Genomic DNA, 27,467 nt, shown 5'->3' with positions numbered 1-27,467 from the left:
AATAAATTTGCTCTTTTGCTTACTTTGAAGCCCTATGAATGTGAGGATGTTTAGTGTAAATTGGCAACATTTTTATACTGTACTTTTCTAAATAAACCTATGTTTCTATGAAAACTGAAGTTTTTGTTTTTTTGCGGCCCACATCAACTTAAACCTTGTTTATGGCCTGTGTTAGCCTTTCAGTTTGGCGTGCTTGCTGTAGAGGTAAAAGTGTTATATACATACCTAGGCTGTACTTCTCACTGCAATCGCCATTTTGAAACCATTTCTTGGGGTGAGTGAAAGAAGAACTAAATAACAGCACTGCTGTGGTAAAAGAATCCACACCAGTAAAACCAAAACATACAGTTTGTAACAATTTTTAAATACAAGTCTGCTATATTGTGCTTGGACTATAAATACTGTGTGGAAAAAGTAGCATGAGGATTTATTTAAAAAAAAAAAGAAAAAAAAAATATTCACAAGAGGATACAAATTCTCAAACAAGCGTTTTGCTCTAGTGCTTAAAAAGCCCATTCAGAAATGTTTTAATGCATTAGTAAACAAAGAGAAAGAGGATATAGCACCCTTATTTACATATCCCTCATTATTTTTGTTCCAGCTATACATTCTCTTAGGTGCACCAGGGGTTAATGGGTACTGCCACATAGAATAAAAGAGGCCATTGAAGAATGAACACTAGTCAGCATGAAATGGTGCTGCTTAGTTCTAATTGCTATTTGAGTGTCCACTATAAACTTCAATGTGGCATCGAACCACACTTGAATTATGACCTCCTGGCATTTACAGGTTTTTGGGTAGCTTTCATCCTTGCAGGCTGCACAGCAGACATAAAGCGCTTGTGAGCATTTCATTTCACTATGAATTAGTGTCTAACATTGAGAACGCCTTTCATCATTGACTTGTATTGCCTTCAGGTGCCCATAAATTCCTGTCTTTGTGTAGCACTTGTCTATCAGACTGTGTCATCAGTTTTACTACAGCCAAGAGACAGACACACCTCTTCCTGAGACACAGACAACAGGACAATTACCAAAGTCACTATCCACACTATCAATCCCCATCAGCTCATCAGCAACTGCTAATCACCCAAGTCTTGCTTAGGTAAACACATTGCCATTTCCACTCACGTCCTTTTGTTTTAAAGCAACTGGCTGCTGAAGTTATAATAAAAGGTCTTCTCAACTTTAATAACTTGGCTTTCGTTCCAGTCTCCTTTGCCTACATTAGTGCTCCCCAAGCAGTCCTTTAATCCGCAGAAATGGAGCTCTCTTTGCAGTGTAGCTTGCTATTACAGTCGACAAAGTTTGTCCTTCCAGACTGTGCTACTTAAAGTAATATTTAAATATATATATTCAAAAGAAATGAGAGTACTTATCTGAACGCAACGTTCAACATTTACAATTCCTTTGACACATTTTCGTTCACAGTAATCTGTTATTACAAGGTCCACAGCAATTAATATAGGCATTGCACCCTAGCTGGATGACAAATGTTGTGGACAAACCAGGATATATTTTTTGTTAATACTAGAAAGTATTTATAATTAGATTTTAGACACCATTTTAATCTGGTTACATATATTTTGAGAAGAATCTTACGTATCCATATATAGAACATTTAAAATTTCTGCTCAGCTTATCATTGGGGTAATGTCTGAAAACGTATACTGGGACTAAGTTCCAAAACTGTGAAACATACATATGAGTTTATTTTATCAAAGCCAATATTAAGTTCACGGGAGCCTAGGGACTACTGAACATTTTTATCTTGGGGAGGAAGGGGGCAAAGAACCAGGATAGAACATTTTCTGAGGGTTACTCCTCTATTCCATTGTCTCAGAGAATGAAGAAATGGGGAAGGAACATTATCCCGTGGATCCCCAACAATTATTTATGTATAGGTGTTTGTGTCAGTGATGCAGCAAAGAGCTGCACTTTTCAACTCCTAAAACCGAAGTGCTTGAAAGGCTGTGCTTAGTGAGGGTTTATGGCTTATTAAATGTGTATTTAGGGACTTTAGGAAGTGCAGAGTAGATTAGCAGAGACTCAGGACAAGGAATAATTTGATGGGACTTTTAGCATACTTTTTTTTATTTATTTATTTATTTATTTTGCTAAACCTTTGTGTAACACATTAAATACCAGTAATACTTTGCTTCTACAAATCATTTTGTCTTATTCATAATTGAAGCACAACATCTTGGCTCTGTCTCAATCTTTTTCAAAACTATTTATGTAGGCAATCTATTTTGATTACAGTTTAACATACCATAAAACACATGAATTCTAGCTCACTGTGCCTAACACTCATTCAGTCTTCCTGTAGATAACACCTAATCAAATATGCAATCTGAGTCTTTGTTAGTAAAGGGATTCAGTTTCATAGGAAGGAAGGCAGTAAGGGATAAAGGAAGCCCTTGGCCACTCATTCAACAAATATATGCAATGTCCAGTCCCTGAATAAAAGCTTTAAAAAGAATAAAGATTACTGTGAATGCATCATTTACAAAACTGACTTTTGGAAACAAAATACCTGGAGTATTTTGATGTTAAGGTACATCAGGAATATATTTTTTGTATCCTTGAGAAACTAACTATAGTTTAAATAGTAACACTCCACAGTTACCTGCTTGTATATCCACTCTACGTTATAAATTATGTGTTTTTAAAGTACTGCTGTAATAGTGCAAATTAGGTAGTGTGCGTAAATGCTTCCTTATGTCTCATAATGTCAGGGTAACATAGTAAAAATATTTTGAAATTGAGTACAAATCCGGGATGTTTATTAACCACTGACATCACAGGGGAGAATAGCTATTTGTGGATACAAAATGGTTTACAGCTGTTGTTCTAGAAGTAGGATGTGTAATGGGTACCTCTAACAGCAATCTCTGGGACTGGTAACATTGTTGTGCTGGAGCATATTGCACAGTAAACCTAACTTCATAAAAACATGTGATGAAGCCCAACTATGCCATCTTAAAATAGGCTGTTGTTTCTTTAATGTCTTCACCTACTGTTTTCCTCCACAAATGTAGTATCATTTTCAATATTATATCTAAAAAAAACTAAGTATTACAATAAGATAGACAGACAGAAAAACCACGAGACAGAATATTTAAATATTTCTGAAACTGGAAGATGCGTTATTTTATTGCTGGTAAGTTTATGTATCTTTTAAATTACATGATATTTTTAGGTGTGGGTTAATGTTAGTGTATTTTAGATGTTAATGTTTAGTGTTCGTGTAATGTAGGGAATCATTTGTAGTGTCTGGATTACAGTAGTGTATGAAATGTTTAGTGTATGTTAGGATAATGTAGGGGTTAAATGGAGAACTAATACAAAGGACATATATAATATTAGCGGGAGTTACAGTCCTGGGCAGCAGCTACTTCAAATGACAAGTGCCATTTGGGAACGTACATCCCACTAATCTAAAGCAGACTAAGACATGCATGTCCCCATACTGCGTGGAGGTGATCTGTGTATTATAGCTTGCTCATCATAGGAATAATTGCTTGGATGACATCACCATTTGTGAATATGGGATTCTAAATCATTATCTGCTCCTTAATATAAAAATACTGTATGCGATAACAGTCTAATTTTTAGTTACCATGAAACCAACTAAATACCACGTGGCCGACACCTAGAAAATATTATTTTATTATTATTATTATAACTTAGTACAGACCTGCAGAACAAAATACTGGCTTGATGGCAATTGTCTCTCCATTTTGCTAATGAATTAAAATAAAAAATACTGACGCAAGCAACAAAACCTGACCCCAGTACAAGCCGTACACTTTCAAAACAATATGCCTAACATAACTGAATGTATGTATAATTTTCCTCCTGAATCCCAAGAAATCCAGATGAAGAGTGTTTGTTGTTCTAATTCAGAAATTTCCGGCCTGTGGATTAATTTTAGGCCATTTCAAAATAAACACCACCTCAGTGAAATCTTCAAAGGGGTAAAGCAGCTATTCTGCATAATTATCATCCGTTTTTGGTTTACAGTAAATACACACTGTTGAGCTTCACACATTATTTCTCCTTGCCTAATGTGATTCTTTTTTTTCTCTAACCAATGAAATCTTTCACCTTGCAGTTACAAATCCTGGCACCTATAGCTGTTTTTTGTTTACAAAACACACTTTAAGAATTAAAGATTACCAACAAAAGAAATCAGTAAAGCAAACCTGTTAGTACCACTTCAAATGTGTCTTTGAATCCATCATTAGGCCATTGTTTAGAAAATGAGTGTTTTCTGTTGCAGTGGCTGCAACGAGGTATCCTTTCCGGGGTTGATATGGGTAGTAACATTGTGAATGAGAAGCTGAATGGTTTTAGACCACGTGGAATGCGTAGGGGTATATTTTTAGGGAAGGTAATGCAGGAAATGAATACTTATGCTTTCTTTTTTTCCTTTTGATATTTCATCAATACCCTAATATCTGATATTTTTTTTTTTTTTTAATTCTTTATTTTTGTAGTGCAAACAAAAGATACAAGCTGCTCAGGTATGCCACAACAGCATAAACAGACAATATTTGGTACAGGATGATACAGTGAAGTAGCATTGTTAAATCTGCACAGTTTTTTGTTTTGTTAGTAGATGATTCGTCAACGCTTAAAGTTAGGTTTAGTAAGATTCACGTTATTTAGGCGCATTAAAAGTGGTGGTCAACATGGCTTGCGGCAGACAGCACAATTTTATATTTTATAACATAGAACTTGCTAAACAGGCTAAATGGTAAGATTGCGTTAAGATAATAATAAACATAGATCACTTAGCTTGGCTGTAGTTATGATAAGGGTATGCCCTGGGTGTGCTTATAGTGGGTTAGTGTAAGCTAGAGTTAACATTTTGACAGTTGTGTTATAGGTCGCACATACAGTGAGGTGACAGGTTTAATGACTTAGTGTATGAGGATTAAAGGTACAGTACGTAGTTGAACATAGTTTGGAACAAGTTAGGTACTGTTGTGCTGTGTAATGCTGTCTGGTAATTTGAATGCATGTCTATTGGGTGTGTGACAAGATTTGTACAGTAATCTATACCCAAAGGCTTGGTATGTAAACATGCTGAGGCTAAACACCAGTCTACAGATAAAATATCACCCTGGCTGATTGAAAGTTCATGAGCTGGCACACGCTCCTAAGACCATCGACATGGCAGGCTTGATGCTTCGCGGGTGGTGTCGGACAGCCGATGCCTGATCTGCTGTGACAGGGTGTTAGTGTCTTTCAAGGCTGGGGCTCTGGCGATGACACTTCAGGCGCGTCTCTGGGCTCCTCGCTGGTTTTTTGTGGGCTGCATCAGGAGGTCAGTGTACTCCGGGATTGGCGTGCAGGCGTTGTATACTCTGTATATTCTGTTGTGCTGCTGGGAATCGTTGCTTGGCCCTCTTCGGGGCTGCCGCTCTGCAGGGAGTGCGAAGGGCAAGAGTGTGGTCGGCCCTGCTGCGAGAGTACCTCGCTCGACGGTGGGATCATTAGTTACAGGCAGGGGTGATCGTTGAGCGGGGTCCCGGTCTGGTAGTGCAGCAGCCGCTGTGGGTTCGGTTAGGCCTCCGCCGCTGTCCTCCTTTAGCTTGGCTCGTTGCGTGGGCGGGTATGTTGGGCTTTGACCCCCTGGACCCGAGCCTGGATGCCTCGCTGGGTGCTCTGAGCTCCGCTGTAGAGCATTCTCCTCTGCGGACTCCGGCGCACATGGCGTCCGCCATCTTGGGTATTGCGGTCGGGCCCTTGAGCGTGGCGGTGGCGTCATTCGGCTCTGGCTGCCTAGCCTCTGGGTGAGGACCGGGATCACCCCCACCGGTCCATAGGGGGGGGGACAGGGCCGGGTCCCTCCGTATCTGGGCCTCTGGTCGGGGACCGTCGGGCAGGATAGTGGGGCAGCGGCCGTCCACCCCACTCACCGCCGGCACAGGCCCCAACTTGATAGTCGAAGGCCTCACCTCCAGGGGACTGCAGCTCGGTGAGCCAGCCTCACCCTGGATCCAGTGTCCCCGTAGTACAGAAAACCAGTGCTGTTGATCGGTATCCAGGTCATTTTACATAGTTTATGGGCTTAAACGTGTGTGCATTGCAGGAGCTGATCTGGTCCGCGACCATCCAGCCCGGCGGTCCGGCCCCGCCTAATATCTGATATTTTTAACTTGCTTTAAGATACAAACATGTGCTTGTATGCAGGGTGACATAGTTGAAGGCAACAACATCTTGTCCATGTGTGTTAATTTGCTCTTTCACTATGTTCATATGTACGGTACCCTTGCACACTTTTTCACTAGCCGGTCTAATATTAGATAGGAAGATGTGACCAGCGAGTGGGCATCACAGACAATGCCCCTCCCCCACAAAGTGGGGCAAGTTATCCCTCCGTGCTAACATGATAACAGGCTGCCCATCAGGGCATCCAGTCACTACTACCCATACGAGTGCTGCTAAAATACCCTGAATTTAACTCTTAGTGCACCACAGTGCAGTTATACAAGCACTTGCAGTGCACTTCCCTCTGTTCTCCTAACATTGGGTGACAGAGAAGTGCTGCTGTGAGATATGTAGGGCTGAGGGTATATCATGTGACACACAGCACTACTGTATGACTTAGGTCATCTTCTACCTGCTTGTTTTAGGTTACATAATTTCTGTTATATGGCAATGCTCAGCTTCTCAGGGTCCACGTGATCATATATGTCCACAAAGGGTAAGAGCAATGTATATGATATAATTATTGCATATTAGCCACTTATATGCAAGCAAACATTGCTCAATATATTTACTGTCATCAGCGCAGCTAATGAGAATTCTATGGTAGAGTTGGGTCTCTAGGAACCAGATTGCTATAACAACACACCATTTTGTTGTCCACAATGGTTTAAAAACATAAAGCAGTTGAGAATACTACATGCAAACAAACTGAAGTAATAAACCGATCTTAAAAGACAAAAACAATAGAAAACACCTCTTAAAAACGCCAATTATGATATTCTGCTATGTAAAGATTGAAACATTTTAAAGAGTGTGTCAGCAGTTCCCTTTGTTAAATAGTAAATTGAAAATGTCCAGTGAAAACTAGGACACGCACTAATGGTCCATAAAGTTCTTGGGTTAATGTAAAACCTGGGAGTATGGCAATGCGCAATGTTGAAACAACACATTAAATGCTCTCCATCAGTAGCACCAAAGCAAGCAGGTGTCCTAGGCCTTGTAGCAGCCAGCTGTGCTCACTAAATTGCACCGATACAAACATATATTTGCCACGGTCTACAGACATAAAACTTAACAGTCACATAAAATGTGCATGCATACACATACATTACTGTGGCAGCTGGAACACTAAGAATGTATGCAGCAGACCAGCCACGTATTTCTTTTTTAGGTAATTATATGACATAGAAGTATTTGTTACTGTACACACAATCTGATTCAGTTTAAATATGGCTCAGTCATTAATACACAGGGGAAATTGCCTTGCTTGTAGATTCTAAAACATGTTTTTAAATTAATTATGCTTGAAAGGTATCTCCAACACCACCACAAAAAAAAATGTTTTAGAGGGCTTCTCCCTGTACTTGTGTAAATATTAATATATATTATATATATATATATATATATATATATATATATTCACACACACAAAAAATATTGTATACTTGACTTGTTAATTTGGCAAACGTTATAAAGGAATGACTATGCCTTCCTTGACATATGGCCCATAAAGCCCATTACCCTAACTGCTCATAGTTTGTCTGAGACATTGTCCTACTGTTTGTACTTCACAATGCAAACTGCTCAGTAAATACAAGAACTGTTTGTCTTTACACATGCTTAGAAGGCATTTGCGACTGATGTTGAGTGTTTGATTTCAAATACGTAATAAAAATTTATATAGTTGGCAAGATACAGTGTGTGTCATATTTGGTACACATATTTTATACTATTTCTCATAAATTATAGAAAGAACAATGAGGTCAGTCAAATTAAGTGATATGTAAAGTACTTGCTATTTCATATAAGGTGGACTAAGTGACCTTGAACAATCCCTCTAAAAGTGGTAGATATTTTAAAGTTTTTATTTTTTTTATTTTAACCCCTTAAGGACACATGACGTGTGTGACACGTCATGATTCCCTTTTATTCCAGAAGTTTGGTCCTTAACCCCTTAAGGACCAAACATCTGGAATAAAAGGGAATCATGACATGTCACACATGTCATGTGTCCTTAAGGGGTTAAGGGGTTAAAGTCGTGACACCCCAGAACATGACAAAAAATGGCTATTAAATCCAAGCTTCCCTGGCAAAGTCTGCAATGCATTTCTAATTGAAATGCCCATTGACTTCCTGCATGCACACTGCACTGCAACATGCATGCATTCACAGAGTATCTATTTAACATGACACCAATCACCCATTGGTGACTGCCTCACTTTGAAAATTACAGTAATTTATCACCAAGACAACCTTTACAAATTAACATGTGGCGTTTTCTGTAGTCAAAGAAAGTTATTAAGGAAACAAACTGGTTTAAAATAAAAGTCTACATTTTTCACCATGAAGAGAGGAACTGCACTCAATTCCAGTCGACACCAGGTGCAGTGAAGCAGGACAGCAAATCCCACAACGATAAGGCAAACAGGAAAAAGTCTCCAGGCATTCAAGGTGATCAAACTATAGGCAGGTTTACTGGGTCAAAAAAGTGACAGAAGCAGCAATGTTTCAACCTACTACAAGGTCCTTATCAAGCCTTTTTCCCTAAACATTAAGTAAATACAAATGACAAACAACTGGGAACTCTCTCTTTAATTGCAAGTTTTTCAGCAGGCAAAAAAATAATAATGAATAATTAAATAAAATAAACATTGTTTTTGTTCTATGATGTTGCCTAAGGCTTGGAAGCCCATAGTTCCAATCATAATTAATTATTAAGCCATGAAGCTTCCAAAGGAAAAGGCTGATGACAGGCATTTACAGTGGCTAGCCCGAGGAAATTAAATATTCACATTCACTGTGTCAATATAAAAAACACGAGCAGCTTTCTCCTTTGGCTACAACGTGAGGGTTGTAAGGTCACGTCTCCAGGTTTAGCAGAGGAAGTTGCATTTAAGCGTAACAAAGCATATGTTAAGTGGTCCTACTACTTTATTCCCTTGGCAACAAAATCATAATAAATTGAGTTCATTGTAATGTTCATTCAAGGTCTTCCCATCACTTCTCAAATCTAATAACTAGTGCCAAATTCTATATTTTTTCCACTATATGAAACAAAACAATTCGGAAACTTCAGCAAAAATACTATTTCACCACTTCATTTGCCATATTTAAATGGGAGTCAGCTAAACATTGACCCCAAAATCATAATATACAGCTTTGGAACAAAGCAGGAAATCCACACGAGGATTGGTAGGTTTACAAGGAACCATTGTTTAGTAAACAGCCATGTCTTAACAATTTAATGTAGTTGTTTCTATTTTTTTTTTTTAAACCACATAAGCCAGGGATGCACAAAAGGTAGATCCCTAGATGTTGTTAAACTACAACACCCATGATGCTTTGCATGTCTTTAGAAGACATAATTGAAGCTGTAGTTTTTAAAACATCTGTGGATCTACTTTTTGGGCACCCTTGACATAAGCCGTTGTTTACAGGTTTATTCAGTCAGCTTATGTGCAATTAGATATCATTACACAATGTTTATGACAGGAATATTTTAGACATGTTTGAATGCATTTGCATTTTAAATTCTTAGGCGTTATAAGGTCTGCTTACGGCCAGTTGGTTATGGAACAGTACTTGTAACTATCAAGTGAATCAATGTTCTGTTTAACAGCTTCTACCAAGAATCCCATCTGTCTGCACTGCTAAGGCATGCAAAGGGCTAATCATGATGGATCCAAAGTAGGCCTTATTCTCAATGCTCCTTAGTGTTTGGGTAGCACATCATCTGCATTTATTAACTACTTATTACAGGGTCTTTGAAGGGCTACAAAACATACCCTTTGATGTGTGAACATTAAAAATTTCATTCATCTTCCTTGTCGTACATTTTCGTTGTCAAATCCAGATGTAGTTTTCCATTGTTTGGAAAAATAGTGGTGTAAAATAATTGCTTAATTGGATGATTGACTACATTCTTTCACTCGGTTTGCTTCTAAATTAGCCCCTAATTAAAACAACATGTATTGTAAACATTAAGGAAATCGACAGAGGGTCTTTTAATGTGGTGCTTAGAAGCCAGAAAGCAAGAATCAACATGTTTCAAACAAGGCTGTGCGTATAATGTGCAGGCCTTAAAACTACTGTTGGGTGAGAAAGTGTTCTATGCAACTAGGTTACATACTTACATGTGTACACAAGTATTGCTCCACATATAGAGCTATTCATTTTATCATATTGAAGGAGTATTCTCGTTGTGTCAGTATCATGTCTCAAAACAAGAAAAGTATGCCGAGCATTCTGTTCACATACGCATTCTATTTCCATGAATATTATCATTATTCTAATATATTCTACGACGTGGTACAATTTAGTGGTTATACAAAGAACAAAGATATGCAATATAAAAGAGTAAGGTCTGTCAATGAACAGGAAAATCTAATACAGGAGTACATAATTCAGGTTTTCCACATTCTCGGCTGACATTACTTCAGACCCTCTTCCTTCAGTATCAGCAGGAGAATAGCTGGAAAGAGTGAACTACACTATCTCTGTTCCCCGAGCTGGTATGCCAGCATTGTGGGAGATATTACTATGTCTGTCATGTAGCTATGGTGTGAAGTAACATGGCTACACAAGAACATTAAAAATTCAGCTTCTCCTCTTGTACTGGTAAAAATGTTCAAAAGTGGCCGAAACAAGGGAGGGGATCAGATTACAATGTTGTTAGGATCACCAATTTTGTGTTTTTGGACAAGAGCCGGGTGTGAAGTGTGCTCAATTCACATTCGGCTCTTGTCCAAAAGACTAAATTGACTAAACTGTGCATTCTCGTTCCCTGAGAAAGAGGGGAACGGTAATAGGCTGTATAAACGCGACATTGAGGAGCAAATATATAATGAAGATGTTCATTGTACTTACTTCCTTTAGCATATACAGCACAAACTTAAAGGGACACTCCAGGCACCCAGACCACTTCTGCCCTTTTGGAGTTGTCTGTGTGCCAACTCCCACTACCCTTAACCCTGCAAGTGTAATTTTTTAGAGTTTTTTATAAACTGCAATAATTACCTTGCAGGGTTAACTCCACCTCTAATGGCTGTCTACTAGACAGCCACTAGAGGGCACTTCCTGGATTATAGCACAGAAAACCTGTGCTAGAGCGTTGCTGGACGTCCTCACGCTGTGTGAGGACCTCCAGCGTCTCTCAATTCCCCATAGGAAAGCATTGAAAAGCATTTGCAATGCTTTCCTATGGAGAGCTCTAATGCGCATGTGCAGCATTGCTGCGCATGCGCATTAGGTCTCCCCGGCCGGTGGGCGGAATCAGTCTCGCCCACCGGCCGACGTAATGAAGAGGATTAGCAGCGGCAGAGGAAGAAGCAGCGACGTGGGACATGTCGCTGCCTCTGGTAAGTCACTGAAGGGGATTTCACCCCTTCAACAACCGGGGATTGGGAAGTGGGAGGGAGAGGGGACCTGCAGTGCCAGGAAAACAGATTGTTTTCCTGGCACTGGAGAGTCCCTTTAACACATTTCCAATCTCCAATGCCACTTAATCACCAACAACAGAATGGTACATAAAAACTCATGAATAATGAAACAACCAATTCTTGAAAAATTAAAGTAAAGGTAGGAGCTAACTTCTAGCCCAGCAGTTCTGGCCCAGCACCGGGGAAACACTCCTGCAATCTAATTCAAATATTACATACACACAACCCTGCATTGAAACAAAAACAAAAATTATACAAACACACCCCTTTACTCAAACACAAATACTTCACGCAAATGTACATCCGCATTTAAAAACATAACACCTCTGCAATCAAACGCAAACATTACATAAAAAACACACCCCTGTATTAAAACACAATAACTATATACAAACATGCCTTCAAACACCAACACTGTTCATTACACTAACGCCAGTAAATGCCGCAGTGCTGTACAGATACGCAACATAGAAATGTTGACTTGGGGTGTCTTGAAAAAAATACTGAAATATTAAGGGCGCCTTAAACCTAAACCGTTTGGGAACCACTGCTCTAGCCTCTATTCAAAGCTTTCCTTGACTCATGACTTTCATTCTCTGTTCTGTCAGAGTTTAATGAATCATCAGATCATGCACTCTTCACCCATGTACAGTTTGTGTACAACACTTCATGGATTTTCCATTGGAATCTTAATCAACAGCTCAAAATCTCCTTTGCTAAAATAACATATGACTTCTAACCACTCAGCCTCAACACAGTATACAGCTAAGTTTTATCAACAAGTCTCGGGGAAAAGGTTAAACAAGCCAGTGATGAAGCTGAAAGGAAATCTGTTAACCATAGACAGAGTGAATGACAACTTCACTTTCAGGTAAGTACACTAGTCTGTATACAGATTTAGCAACATTAAGATTGGTTTGTCCACACTTTGTTCCAATATGCAGAGTGTCTGCAATCAGTATTCCACAATTCCTAATATATGGATGTATGCAAGTTGTCGTTGGATACTCCTGCACTACTTGGAGCAGCTGTGTGCAGCATATTTATTATTTATTATTGCCATTTATATAGCGCCAACAGATTCCGTAGCGCTTTACAATATACCTTTAAAGGGATACTACAGTCACCAAAACAACGTCCGCTTAAAGGGACTGTCCAGTGCCAGGAAAACATATCCATTTTCCTGGCACTGCAGGTTCCTGTAGTGCCCCTTTCCCTCCCAACCCCCATACCATGTTGCTGAAGGGGTTAAAAGCCCTTCAGACACTTACTCCAGCGCTGATGTCCCTCGGGGCTGGGTCAGGCTCCGCCCATGCTCCTCTAACTGACATCGGTGGGGGGACCTAATGCACATGCGTGGCAATGACCGTGCACACGCATTAGAGCTCCCCATAGGAAAGCATTATTCAATGCTTTCCTATGGGGATTCTGGCGATGCTGGAGATCCTAATGCATAGCGTGAGGACGTCCAGCGTCATTTAAAACACTTTTCGGGTTTTAAGAACCCGGAAGTCCTTCTAGTGGCTGTCTGATAGACAGTCACTAGAGGAAGACCTAACCCTGGAAGGTAGTTATTGCAGTTTATAAAAACTGCAATAATTACACTTGCGGGGTTAAGGGTGATGGGAGTTGGCACCCAGACCACTCCAATGGGCAGAAATGGTCTGGGTGCTTGGTGTGTCCCTTTAATGAAGCAGCTTTGGTGTATACATCATGCATCTGGAGTCTCATTGCTCAATTTTCTGACATTTAGGGGTCAAATCACTTTGTTTTGCTTGTTTAGGCACAAACCTGGCAATTAAACATTCTACAATATTTATTTTAAAATAAGAGAGAGGGGTTGTCAGTACTGATTAATGTTGATCCTACAGAGTTTATATTCAAAGACTCTTGGTGTAGATCAACTGATGGAAAAAAGGAAATCCAAAGTCAAACACTCTTCTACTTTTTATTTTAGTAACTTTTTAATTTTTTTTAACAAAGAAAACAAAGACAAAAATAATCCAAATAAAAACAAATACTAAAAGCACAAACAAGATTTTATTTGTCATCCATAAGAATGACAAACCTTAATTTGGATACTATGTAGTTTGCAGGATGCATATTTTCTACTGGGCTGCATAATTAGTTTTTAAAACTCAAAATTATACTTTGAAACAGCAAGAAAACAATGTGACATTTCCATTCTTTGGAAGTTGTCTCATCCCCTATGGAGAAATAGCAATGCACACAAGATTTTGCCCATCCAAGGCTATTGTGGATGTGTCTAGTTTTCCTTTCCTACAAGACGTGTGCCAGAGAACATATGTCTGTTGTGCCCAGGGCAATGGTGGAGAGAACGTCTGTGTACACTTACCCTGTTCCTGGTTTTAATAAATTCTTCTGAATGGCCGTTAAGTTCTGTTTTTGTTCTTGAGGAACAAGGGACCTATTACTGGTGGCCTCTGAAGAGGAAGGAAGAGGGAAAGTAAACGGAAAAATGGCCAAGCTCACAAGCAATTCAGCAGCAAGAATTCCCGGGGGAATTCGCTTCACATGCACAAAACTGTCCCTAAATTCTTTACAGAGCACATTTTCTCTTTCTGACTTCCTTTCTCCCTTTCTCCCATTAAAAAGTAAACAGATTTGTCTTAATAGATTGGTTGAAGAAAAAAAAAAAAAAAAAAAAAAAAGGATTTTGAAATCAATCCTGATGAATGAAATTCCAGAAGTGTTATATTGTGGAGGAATGATGATAATAAAAAAGTAAGTTAAACAAAATGTACAGACTACAAAACCTCAATATTTTATCAACTCTTGTTAAGGGAATCATTTGCTTGTACACACTGATTGCTTACAGGATGTCATTACACTTAACATTTTTTATAAGTTAAATGGTAGTGACCAAAGAAGATAGATTTCTTAAGGCTACAGAGGGCATGTGTTACAGAGTAAAGTGAACTCAGCATTTCCACTATTAATCCTAGAGACAGGCAATGGATGAGTGTTGCAAGCTCCTTTCTTTACTGCATGCCGATGTTAGACAATATTGTGGGGCATATTTACTAATAAATGCATTAAAAAAATAAAACAGAGGTATGTGTGACATATTATTTAAAGTGCCCTCCACAAATACTGGCATCCTTGGTAAATACGATCAGTAAATTGTAAAACAAAAACACAAAAATACTCTGCTCCCATGGATATCAAACAATTGCAAATACAACAGAAAAACCTTTGTTAAATATATGTGTGGCACAATTATTGGCACTCCTATGAATTAATATGAGAAATATACATTTGAAATATGTTCCCATTGATATTTTAAATTGTTTAGAATGCCTATGAACAGGAAATTGTTCAACCATGACTTCCTGTTTCCCAGGGGTATAAATATGAGGTAACACACAGGCTAAATTCCATTAGTCATTCATCACAATAGGTAAGACCAAGTAATATAGCTGTGATGTGCGGCAAAAGGTTGTTGAACATCTCAGAATGGGAAGTGGCTATAAGAAAATATGAAAAGCATTGAAAATGCCCATTTCCAGCAAGAGGGCAATAATTAAGAAGTTCCAGTCAACTGGAAGGAAATGTTATGAATCAACCTGGAAGAGGGCGTGTGCGTATATTTTCTAAACTCACTGTAGAGAGGATGGTTTTGAGTGCCTAAATAATCTAGTTAGTTGCGTCATGAAGTCAGAAAGTCTCCAAAACTACAATCCATTAGTACAGCAGTGACATCGGTGCCGAAGAGGACCCTGCCAGATCAATATGGCGGTGCCTGCAAGGGATAGGTTCAGGTAAGTAAACTAACCGTTACTTGCTTCCCTCTGCCACTGGACTATCAGCAGCAAGGTCACTATCGGGGGACTTTGCGAGTTCGTCAAAGTCTCTAAACTGTGACAGTGCTGGTTTAACACTATCTCAATGTAGGGCATATCACTGAAAATTATAAGATTCATCCTAATCATCATAACTGTGTGTTCACTTTGCTTTCTGAAAACTACTGGAAAAAAAGGTTTCTTGAAATAACTTTATTTTACGATATATCTGTCCATTACTTCAGTCTATATTACAGAGGTATGCCACCTCCAGCACTCCAGATGTTGTGAACTACATTTCCTGTAATTCTCTTACAGCCATAAAGCAGGCAAAGGTGCTTCAAGTGTGAATGGTTGCCTACCCTGGGTCTATAATAACATTAACAATGTTATTCACTAAATTGAGAATTCAAAGGGAATTCAAAGATCATTTAAAATGTAAGACTTGAGTATCTGATCTGGAAGTATACCGGACAGAGAATTCTTTTTCCAATTCAGCTATTTTGACCTTAAATGTGAAAATCACCTTAGTGAATAAACCCATATCTTTAACATACAAAGTATAGAAAGTGGAAATATAATTTATGTATCTAATACAGACATCGATCACAGTCTTTAAAACGGTCTACAACATTGTGAGTGAAGCCCCAATCTATAAACCTAGCTCCTGTTAAAATATTCAAATACCCCCTAAAAGATACTGCCTAAACTGTGAATTGTTGGAAATTCAAGGTGATATTAAAATGTGGGGGCAAAATACCTGAACTAAAAAGCTGTCTTGGAGATTTTTTTCCAATTCAGTTAGTGTGGCCTATTTTCAGACAATCCACATATTAGTGATTAGCCCTGTCATTAACAGACGAGGATGTAAAACATACTGTATTGTTTTGCTACTATTTGTAAGCAGAATTTGGTTATACCAATTACCTCACCCAGTGTATCCAGCTGCGTGGTATTGGTTTGTGCTATATAAATAATATATAAAAAAATATCATCAACACCTCTTAACGGTCACACACAATGGGTAAAATATAAAGCTACTGTTGTTTAAATTGGGTAATATTATCGAATGCAACACAGACTGTTCATTAGATTACTTGACTGGCAATGGTAATGCAAGCTCTTCACATTTTTTCAATAAATGCAAACATTTTTATGGATGAAATTATGTGTCAGGATAGCCTGGTCTAGTGGATGGTTGACCATAAGAGCTACACTGAGGATTTCTCAAGATCTATTATTCTTGTGATCTTGCGTTTTTCATTTAACTTTACATACGTTAACACAAGTTTAGAGCCACATAGAACTATATTGAACATACACATTTGTTGTAAGCAGTCCTGAGTTTTGAAGAGGGACATTTTTGTCTATTATACAGAATTATATGTTTACCTATGTGACTAGGTTGTAGTGATGTCTAAATTTGACTTGTCGTGGAAGCAAAGGGGTTACATAGAATGTTAACATACTGTAGAATAAACGCGTAGTTTAACCTTGGTGGATAATTAGGTTGTCAAAAGAGGTGGACTACATAATTAACATCCAGTTAGTTTCCCTAAATTTATAAACTCCTACTTGTACAAATTGAGAGTCTAGAGACTAGCCTGATGTTTGTTTAAAAAAGTGTATCTTTGTATTAAGTTAGCACTCCTTATTTAAGTGTGAGGTAAAAGAGGGTTTGTTATACACAGTACCAGGATATATTGTAATTGTTCTGGAGGAAACCATATTTTTTTTGTCTGAATTTAAAGTCAAATTGCAACAGCCTATAATAAAATACTTTACAATTCACTTGTGACCATTCTGGCACTTGGGATAATAATATACAAAACGATACGATCAACAAAGCCATTCAACATTTGTACATTTTATTCATTGCACATAAAATTGAATCTATAAATTGTGCAAAATTGCTAGTAAACGGGAAGAACAGGAAAAATCCTACTCCACATGATTGTCCTTATACCTTCACAACAACTATTGTGCGTGAGAAGGAGATATATCATATTTACTTGAATCTAATGCGCACCTATTTTGGAAAATAATGTTTCCAAAATTGTAATGCACATTAGATTCGATGGAGCATTGCATTCGTGGCAAAGTTTTAAATTTTACTACTCTGGCAAATTAAAACTGTTGAATTCAAACAGACAAATTCACACAGGCGAATTTCGTTCCAATGGGCTTTAGAAAGAACAGACATAACATGTAACACTATAATTCAAGTGCCATCACTGTTACTATGGTATATGGTACTAAACATTTTCATTGTAGCACAATGTTGTATAGTAGTATCTTCTTCTATAAAAGCGCATTACATTCGCCAACAAAAACATTTTTCAGCTTCCCGGTTTCAAAAATTGAGGTGCGCATTAGATTCAATGGCGCAGTAGATTCGAGTAAATACGGTATATTTAGAAACTGGTATAGGTCATAATAGAAACTAGACTAAACTGCAGGGTGAAACAAATTGGCTCCTCTGAATGGCTAAGCAATATCAGCCATTTTTGCACTGCAACATGGAATTATTACAAGTATGAATTAAAAAAAACAGGAAGTAAGAGAACCTTAAGAATGATATATTGTAATATTGTTTTTTTTTTTAGCAACCTTGTGTTAAAGAAAAATGGAGAGCAGGAGTCATTTCAAGTTCAAAATAGGGGATTTATCCAAAAAGTTAAGGAAAAGGTCAGTGGGCAATTGAGCTTTCCCATAAATCAAGTCAGAATGTCAATGGCCGTGCTTCAGTGTGGAAAATCTCAGTGCCCTATCTGTGTCTGAAGTAGTAGCAGAAAAACCACTACAAAGAAAATTAAAATTTTGTTATTAAATCATAAAATCAAAACATCTTACTAACACAACTGAAAACGTATTGACCACAAACTTCCTCTGGCTAATCATACTCAAATTTGAGTTTCATGTTCTATGTCTGCAGTGGTGGGGGAACAGGATTATCATTACTGGATTCATCGCCTCCACTAGACACTGGGGACACTACAATGGTACTCACTAAAGAGTGGCTCTAACACAAAGTACACTCTGCTGAGATCTCACTTAGCCGCGTGTTTGGGGAGATGGGGGGGGGTGACACCAAGAAGGTAAAATGTTTGAATTAGCTGTGGTAGAATAAGCTGGAATGCCAATGGATGTTACAGCTTTACAAAAGATGGGGGGAAAAAATAATTGTCTCCTGGGTATTGAATCAGATGTAAAGGATAAGTTGATATGCTGAAGGATATGCTAGTGATCCTGGCAGTAGTAGTTGCTAGATAGAGTTACACCTAGACTCAAACTAGAATCAATAAGCCAGACTATCTACCACTCCAACACAGGCACAGCTAGGGTAAGCACAGATGATCACTGCTGGCCTGTCTTCTTCAATAGTTTAATTCAAAGTGTCTCGAAGAATTCTGCTACTCTATTTTTCCCTCTATTGATCACTTTATAGATCTGTGAATAAAATGAAAATGTAGAGGCTGACCCCTAATCATCAACCATCTTTTTTTTTTTTTTTTTGTAACCTCTTGTCCATCATGGCAAACTAAGCTGCTTAAAATGGAATGGCACTCTGAATCACTAATGAAAACAAGCATGAATTTCTTTCATTCACTCAATCATCACAAATTGCAGTTCAGTCCAAAATGTATTTTCAATTCTACTGGAAACCAAATTACGTTTCCAAGATTAAACGTGTAGAGAAACTAACATTGATTCTTGCAGTATAACGACAGAGAGTGAGAAGAATATGTGAATTTTATCCAGAGAAGGCAAGAGATAAGAAAAAAACTGGATAGGTATTACATGAGTCAGGTGAGAATTTTATCACAAATACCATGCAAATTAAGCAGATCAAGAAGCAGTTGTAAGAGAAGTAAAGGACTTAGCAAGGAAAACGACTGTGGATTCTGTATAAAGCAGACCTTGATGAAGGTTATTTCGGCAAAGTGAACGGGTTACAAACCCAATTGATGATGGCCTAGTAAGTCATTAGTGCAGATAAGGTAAATCAGGTGATTATGTACAATTCTATTAATTTAGAGGTGGTGGTGGTGTGGGGGGGAATAAAAATGGAATGGTAATGTAACTAGTTGATACAGGAATGAGGCATGTACCTGTCGGCAGTGAGAAACTAACAATACAATGTGAAAAGAGACATTTGTTGATGTATAGAGAAAATATGGGCAGTAACAGAGAAAACTGTTAAAGAGTGTTTACCATAACACATTATAATGCATTTCATAGAGAAGCATTGGGGACATGTGCAGCAAGCTCTGTACTTGGCCAATTGGATGCTTCGTATAGAGCATTAATGAATCTAGTGCTTCTCTATGAGAGGGTTCTAGCCCACTAAAGAGCTAGACCTGCTTTCTATGGCTTCCAAATATACTTGCTATATTTGCAAAAAAGCCCAGATGATCTATGCATCCATAAGATGAATCATTGGGATAGACCTACCACAAGTGTTACACATGGAATGTACGAGCATAGGGAGATCATCAAGATAGTGAACACTATTTTGTATGTGAAATGTATCATTCATAAATATTATGGCTAATAGATACACAACACAAGTTTTCTTCGCAAATAAATCAAGAAGCTTGTTTGCCATGTTCAATATCCAACATGCCTACATCACTACTGCTTTCAAACTGTCAAAATATCTGTTTATCTGCCGATTTTTGCCAGTGCTAGTCTTGCAGCCTTGAAACCGAACAAATACTGAACATTCCCTCACTGGCTTAAAACACACCTTGTTAATGAAGCATTTCAACTGCTTCAAATCAAGACTCAACAAACCTCTCCATGAAATTCTCACCAGTCTGATCAAACACTACAAACCAATGCACTTATACATACTCCAACTTTCTCTGTATGGCTTCCAACACACCACTCAGACAGTAACCTATTTCTCCTTAATGTTTGCTTTTATGCTTAGAATCACTTATGCCTACATTGTATCATAGCTCCCTGTATTCTTATGTATAAAGCACTGTGTACATACTTTAGCAATACATAAATAAAATCTATAAGAGCACATACATTATTGGCAACAGTAGCTAACCTTCAGCTAATGATGTAACCTTTTCCAAACAGTAGTAAATGCACAATCGCTGATTGGAACGATCTCATTAAATAGACTTTAAATACAAAAAAAAAAAAAGTGTGAGCTTATTAACATGAACACATTAGTATACAGTTAGTTAATCTTGTCTACATTCTCTTTAATGAATTAGGTATTCTGCAACAGAGAACACAAACTAAACTTCAGCCATGTTTATCAAACCACAGCTGAATGAGCAACATTTAGCTGTTTAGTTGAATCTCAAAAGTGCTGAGCAAACCAGACAATTAGAGATATCACTGGATGTAGTAATCAGGAAATAGTTCCCAAACTGGTGGTTGTCCAGCAAAATAAAGTACAGCACACCCCAAACCAGTCCTCCAGACCCAACATCAAAACAGAATATAAAGATATCCCTCTTTAGCACAGGTAAGTTAATCGTGGCCCTGTAACAACATCCTTAGTGGGTTCTGAGGACTGTTGGTAGAGAGTTTTCCGATTAGGACACATGCCCTGCTGCTCTACTTTTGGTAAGTTCAGAGAAAACAACCAGGATACGCAAGTTAAACATGTTAAATGTGCTTAAAGATACATGCGACTAGTATTACTGTCTTCGCAAGAGCACTCTCTGGCTGATTGACAAGTGTTCAGCAAACAGGTCAGATTGATGTGCATCATTTTTTTTTTTTTCTTTTACACTAGTGTTACCTTTTAAAGCATGCCCCTTTCCACTTGCTTTCATATATACCTGTCAGTGTTTGGAAGTATGAGTTTTCAGTAGAATAATTACAAACCGCAAATTTAAAAACTTCTAAATGCACTTTCATTATGTAAAGCAAAAGACGAGGATACGGTTTGGAGCACTTGGAAAATATTTACAGCCTTATCCTAAACTGATTGATTTTATACTGTAGCAATACATGAGAAAAGTGCAAGATGTTTCATGAGTAGTACATTTGTGCGTACATGAAAATGAATTTGTTCGTAAACTGACATGTATGTCATATTTCCCCTTACCCCCCTCCTTACTTGCATCCTCTTAAATGGATACTGTTCATTTTAGGGATTTTTAATATTATGCATACCTACCCCAACATTTAATAAATATGTATTTGAGTGGTGTGGAAAATAAAATTAAAAGTAGATATTCACAACTATTTTTTTATTCTTTATTTTGGTTGTGCAGAGATACAAACATGTTTCAGTAATAACACGTAACATGAGAGACTAGCAACATATAAAAATAAGAGGTCGTCGTGATAAGCTGCACTTTTTATGGAAAAATAAATCATGCTCTATCTCAGTACTCCAGAATGGGATTAGTCAGGAGCAGTGATAAGTTTAGTCGGCATAAACGGACAGTATGATCTAATAGAATTATAAGGTATAAACAAAACAGCAAAATTGTCATGTCTAGAGCTGCATCAGGTTATGTCAAAGGTAAAGCAGTTAGGAAGTGCTAGACATACGTATTAGAGGTAGTGAGTGCGACTAAGGTTATATAGCAGAAATTATAAATACAATATAATAACGAATAGGTCTTATGTGTGGGGTAGCTTCTAGTTGGAGTCCTACTCAGTGTTAGGAGAGTTACCACTGGGTATGGGTTAGTCATCAACAATAGTACACCATAAGCCTCATAAGGAAGATGAAAGTAAAGTGTAAGACAACAGGTCAAAATGAAATCTAAAAATTATGATGCCAATAATGTGGCCCCAAATGCATCAAAGTGATAGGCCGTGATCCATTGAGAGTCCTCTTTCATCCTATGCCCAATATTGCGAAGCTGTAGGACAATGTTGGAGGGCTGTTGTACCTTCTCCCTGCTGTCAGGCTCAATAGATTTTGAAGGACTCCTTGAGGAAAGTCACTGTGATGAATGTTAAGGCCCAAGCGAGTTGAAATTTCTCCTTGACATCTCCTGGTTAGCTAGGAGGGTGGCTGTGAGGCTTGATAGAAGGTAGGATACAGTCCCCTGTGCCGCAGCCTCTAGTCTTCCCTAGCCCGGGCCTTGGCGGGAGCTGTACCCCGTTGTCCACGGATCTGCTTGCGGCGGTTAGTAGTAGCGCGATCCTTCCGGTGCTCCGGTTCACGGAGAGCCCTGAGGGCAGATGGACGATTGGTCGGCAGAAGCTCCGAGTGTGTCCCCTGCCCAGAAGGGCGGTTAGCTGCCCGAGCCGCTGGCCACGTTGACGGTCCTGTCATAGTGGGTGAAAGTTGGGGTCGATTCTTGATTCTGTGAAAGAGCTACTGAGATAAACGTCCAGCCATCTTCGATGTCAGGTCCCACCCCCAATACACAATGTTTTAGACATTATCTTTGATCCCTGTCAAAGATATACATTAAGTTCTTTTGAGCATAAACAAAGCAAACAGAGAAGAGTAGAACAAAAACAACATTTCTGTTTCTCCTCTTCCTTTGCAGTATTTGATCTGGTGTTCCCATGTCTGAAGTGGTATATGATGTAATTTGCTAACTATTTAATATAAATGTAAAAGTAAGAGGAGCATATCGTGAAAAAGGTTAACACATGTTGTATGGTATTTGCAATGTTTTATTTAATTGTGTTTGTTAAAGAGAAATGAAAGTTCTCCATTGACTAATGGTTTTGATAAAATGATTGTAAAACTATGGCCTCAATTTAATAAGCTTGACAAATGATTTAATACGTTAAGAAAAACTCTTCAAATAATTTACCTACAAAAATTCCCATTGACTTTAATAGCAATAATTTGGAAACTTTTTCTAACTGTATTGAATCACCTTTCTCCAGCGCCGGGCTCCCTCGGCGCTGGGGACTGTCCTCCTCCTTTGGCCGCCATCGGCTGAATGTGCATGCGCGGCAAGAGCCACGTGCACATTCAGTCAGTCCATAGGAAAGCATTCTCAATGCTTTCTTATGGACGCTGGCATCTTCTCACTGTGAAATTCACAGTAAGAAGCACGGAAGCGCCTCTAGCGGCTGTCATTGAGACAGCCACTAGAGGCTGGATTAACCTATTTGTAAACATAGTTTCTCTGAAACTGCTATGTTTACAGCAGGCAGGGTTAATCCTAGATGAACCTGGCACCCAACTCACTTCATTAAGCTGAAGTGGTCTGGGTGCCTATAGTGGTCCTTTAAATCAAGGACTATGTTGGGTGCTATTCTTCTCTTGCTATCAATCAAGATGAGAAGCACCAGGTTTAACAGCAAGATTATTATGGATAATTTGAGCTCCATGTTCACACTTCTCACAGTCCTAACGCTACTAAATAACTGCTCATGTGATTGATGTAATCCCTGTTTAGCCACAGCTAAAGAGTCTATGTCACCTCAAACTTACCTTTGTCCTATTGTTTCCTCGTTTCTTCCTCTTTATATATGTGCTAATTTTCTTCATTTCTGATCTATGTCTCTTTAAAACATATGACAAATTAGTAACTACTTTATTTTATGCATTTTTCCTAGGCTTCACAACCTTGACAAAGGGTGGACATTGGACCTCCACCCGTTGTCAAGATTGTCAAGTGTAGAAAAATACATAAGACAAAGTCCCTACTTTGTATCATGTTTAAAGAGAAATAGATCAGAAATGAAAAAAAGAGACAGGTTCTGAATGAGCAAGATAAGACGAAACGATAGGACAAAAATAAGTTTGAGGTGACAGAGCCACTTTAAGAAGGCTAGAACAACTCCGCTGCTCTAGCATGTTAGAATTTCCACAGATATGCTTTATTATAAGATGGCATTATGCAAATATGTGATGGGCTATGTAGAGGCCCATATTTTCAGAATTCACTCTAATGATCTTTTTTAACACAATGGCATTGGCTGTCACCACAATGTACCAATGTGAAGTCCTAAATACCATCTGAGACGAAATAATCATGGATACTAATCCCTGGAATGGAACATGACCGGTTCAATGAGACTTCATTTGCATTTTACCTATGTGACTTGGCAGATGGCAACCAGACACGTCCTATATCTAAAGCACATAAGATCTGTGGCTTCTTTGCCTAATGGGAAACTTGGCCCCTGACAATGGTGGAAATGAAACTCTATCAGTTGTATTTAGCAGCTGCTTGAGCCCAAACCTCAAGGGTCAAAGAAAGCATTATTTACCAGGTACAGTTAAGTCATGCTTTTTTTTTTTGAATAGCTCCCAGCAAATCATTAATGTCAGGTGTATGATGCTGGGTTTTTCATTTTTTACAAAAAATAAAATGAAAACCAAAAAACGTCATAATCAGTACAGGTACAGTATATGTTTCACTCTATTATATATTATGTATAGACCTGTGAGCATGAAAATCAATATCTAATTTTATTGGAAAAGTAATAATGGAAAAAAAATACAAATTAAAGAGGCACTGTATATACCATAATTGATTTTAATGGGGGTATTTCATATACAAGTGCTACTGGTTACAGTGTTATGAGTCTATGGGAGGATATTCAACAGAGTGACAAACTCTCCCTGCAGCCAGGATAATGCCGCAAAGTCTGCATCATAACTTTGATGCAAAACTGATTTATATTAAAAGTGGGCCATGTGACAGCATTCAGCGTCACAATTGACGTCAGAATGATGCATGTTAAGAGTTATTACACATGTCCATCCAAGTTTGGATGTATTCACACTTAATGCAGAATTGCAATTTCGAAATTAACTATTCAACTGTTAATAGGTGAAATATAGGTACCTGAGAGAACCTTAGTTTATGTCAAATTGTTTCAAAAAGGTTTGACAGAAGACTGAGGATCATACCTACATAGATGTGCAGCACCCTAACCTGTGGCTATTGTGATGATTTGTATTCGTTATTGTGTATACAGTGCTCATTTATTTAAAAAATAGGAATACGGTTAATAATACACATAGTTTAAAAATCCAAACTCATGACTGGGTGTTTATAAGGGTGGATTCACTACAAAAGAGCAGAAACAAGTAAGACAACTCCTCTTCAAGGTGCACAGTCTGAGCCACTGACTGTTGGAGGGGTTAACGCAGGAATAAGGAAGTGAAGAGAGCACTTTTCAATCTGATTAAGGCTTTGTATTGTGTTGTTAATGCTTCCTCCCTATCTGCCTAACTAGCTGTTTACATTTGTAACATTCTCTCCAGCTTTTCGGAAATAAGTGATTATTATGATTGTAGAGGTTGTTTGAAATAGCACTGTAGGCTACTCTATGCACGCAACTTCCAGCAAAGGGGGGGAAAAATAACCTCCTTCTGATTCCACTGACTGAGGTGTAGCACTTGTGAGAGCATGCAGTGCCATCAAGTGCCAGTAATGCATTTATAGTTCAAAATCGAAGACTTGTTATACGAGAATAGATTACCCCGTAAAGGAGATATGGCATTGTTGTGTAACAAGAAAACAATCACTTTCAACAGCTGCCTAAAGTTTAAATAGCTATTTAGCCTACAACCATTCGACCTTGCCTTAGAGTCATAATGAAGTAAGGAAAATTGTAATCTTTAGCTAAAACGCAAAGGTCTCCCTTATAGAGCTAGAGTTCACCTCCAGAAAGCCGAAAGCTAGAAGAATAAAATACATTTACAGGGATTGTCCAATAGTTATCCTTCATACACTAAACCTTACTTTTCTTTGTTCATTTGCATAGTCTTTGCACAAAACAGATATTTTTAAATTCTGTTACCACTTTCACTGGAAGGCAACTCCATTTATCTACTGCCCTTAGAGGAACGACCTGTATTCCTAACGCTATAGCCAGCCCCTCTCTGTAACCTATTAGGTGCCCCCCTGCACGTATTAAGGGATAAAAATCCTTTTTTCACTCACTTAAATTCCAGCGCCGGGATACCTGGCCACTGGCTCCCTCTGCTTCTTCCGTGATGATACGCAGTTGGAAGACCTATTGCGCATGCAAGGCGAGTGTAGTACGCGCATTAGGGCTTCCCCACAGAAAACAATGAATTATTGCTTTCCTATAAAGATTTTAAAGACAGTGTACATTCTCATGCATAGTATGAGGGCATGCAGCATTGTTCCACAGAGTTAAAATCCATGAAAATGCAGGAATATATTCTACTGGCTGTCTGGAAGAACAGTACTTGCTAAATATAATGGAAAACAGAGTACACAATAGCTAAAGGGTAAGAATTAGAATTATTGTTCCAGCAAGTTCAAAGGCCCAACATTGAATTTGTATTGATAAGGACATGGTGCAAACGTATTTTCTTTTAATTTGTCACTTGCCTCAAAATTCTCGAAGAAATGGGTTTTAAACTAGATTTCCCACCCTCCCCCAACCCCTCCTCATCTCTCGAAAAAAGCAGACAGACTGGAATGGTTAGTTGGAAATATTTATAGAGCCTTTCTTTTCTCCTTTGCTATCACTGTGAGGGTAAGTGGCACAGTTAACTCTCTGCCTCCCATAGATGTCCTCGGGCCTGTCCATTCGGAATATGCTAGAGAGAGATGCTATGATGTCCTGTCATGCCAGTCTAGCGCTGTCTACACAGACAGGTCACATTTGGGCTATGCTGGTGAGATTAAGGAGACTTTTTATCCTCTGATATTCACTAAACTAACACCAGCACAAGGTCACTTACAATTCAGTGATTAGTTAATGACTTTTACATAGGGTTATAGGCTAGAAAGCTTTGAAGTGGGTTGAGGGAAAACAGGAACTCGAAGGAGCACTCCAGAAACTTGGACAAGAGCTGTTCTTTTAGTTGTGCGGTTTATGGTTCACAGTTTTAATTTATTTGTACTGAAAATTACATTTTGTTTTCAATGCCAACCTCCTCTGACCCATACACCAGTCTATAGCCTTTCCTATTCTTCTACAATAATATAGCGGTACAGGGCATCATCCCTTAGCTCTGCTATCCAGAGAGCTAGTTTTTGATTTTGTAGGCGAGCACTTAATAGCGCAGGCATGCCCATGTGCTAAGCAAGTAGAGCCCTCTCCACAGACCAAACAGT

General features: G+C 38.4%; 1 protein-coding gene across 1 annotated transcript in view; it reads right to left on the bottom strand.

Annotated features, from left to right (window-relative positions):
- Window positions 1-27,467, bottom strand: part of AFG2A (AFG2 AAA ATPase homolog A) — a 358,336-nt gene that overhangs the window by 175,612 nt on the left and 155,257 nt on the right. The window lies entirely within an intron of this gene.

Source organism: Pelobates fuscus, chromosome 6 (genome assembly GCF_036172605.1).
Source record: "Pelobates fuscus isolate aPelFus1 chromosome 6, aPelFus1.pri, whole genome shotgun sequence".
NCBI lineage: Eukaryota > Metazoa > Chordata > Amphibia > Anura > Pelobatidae > Pelobates > Pelobates fuscus.
Note: the sequence above shows the minus strand (reverse complement) of the source record. Positions and strands in the feature narration are given on the sequence as shown.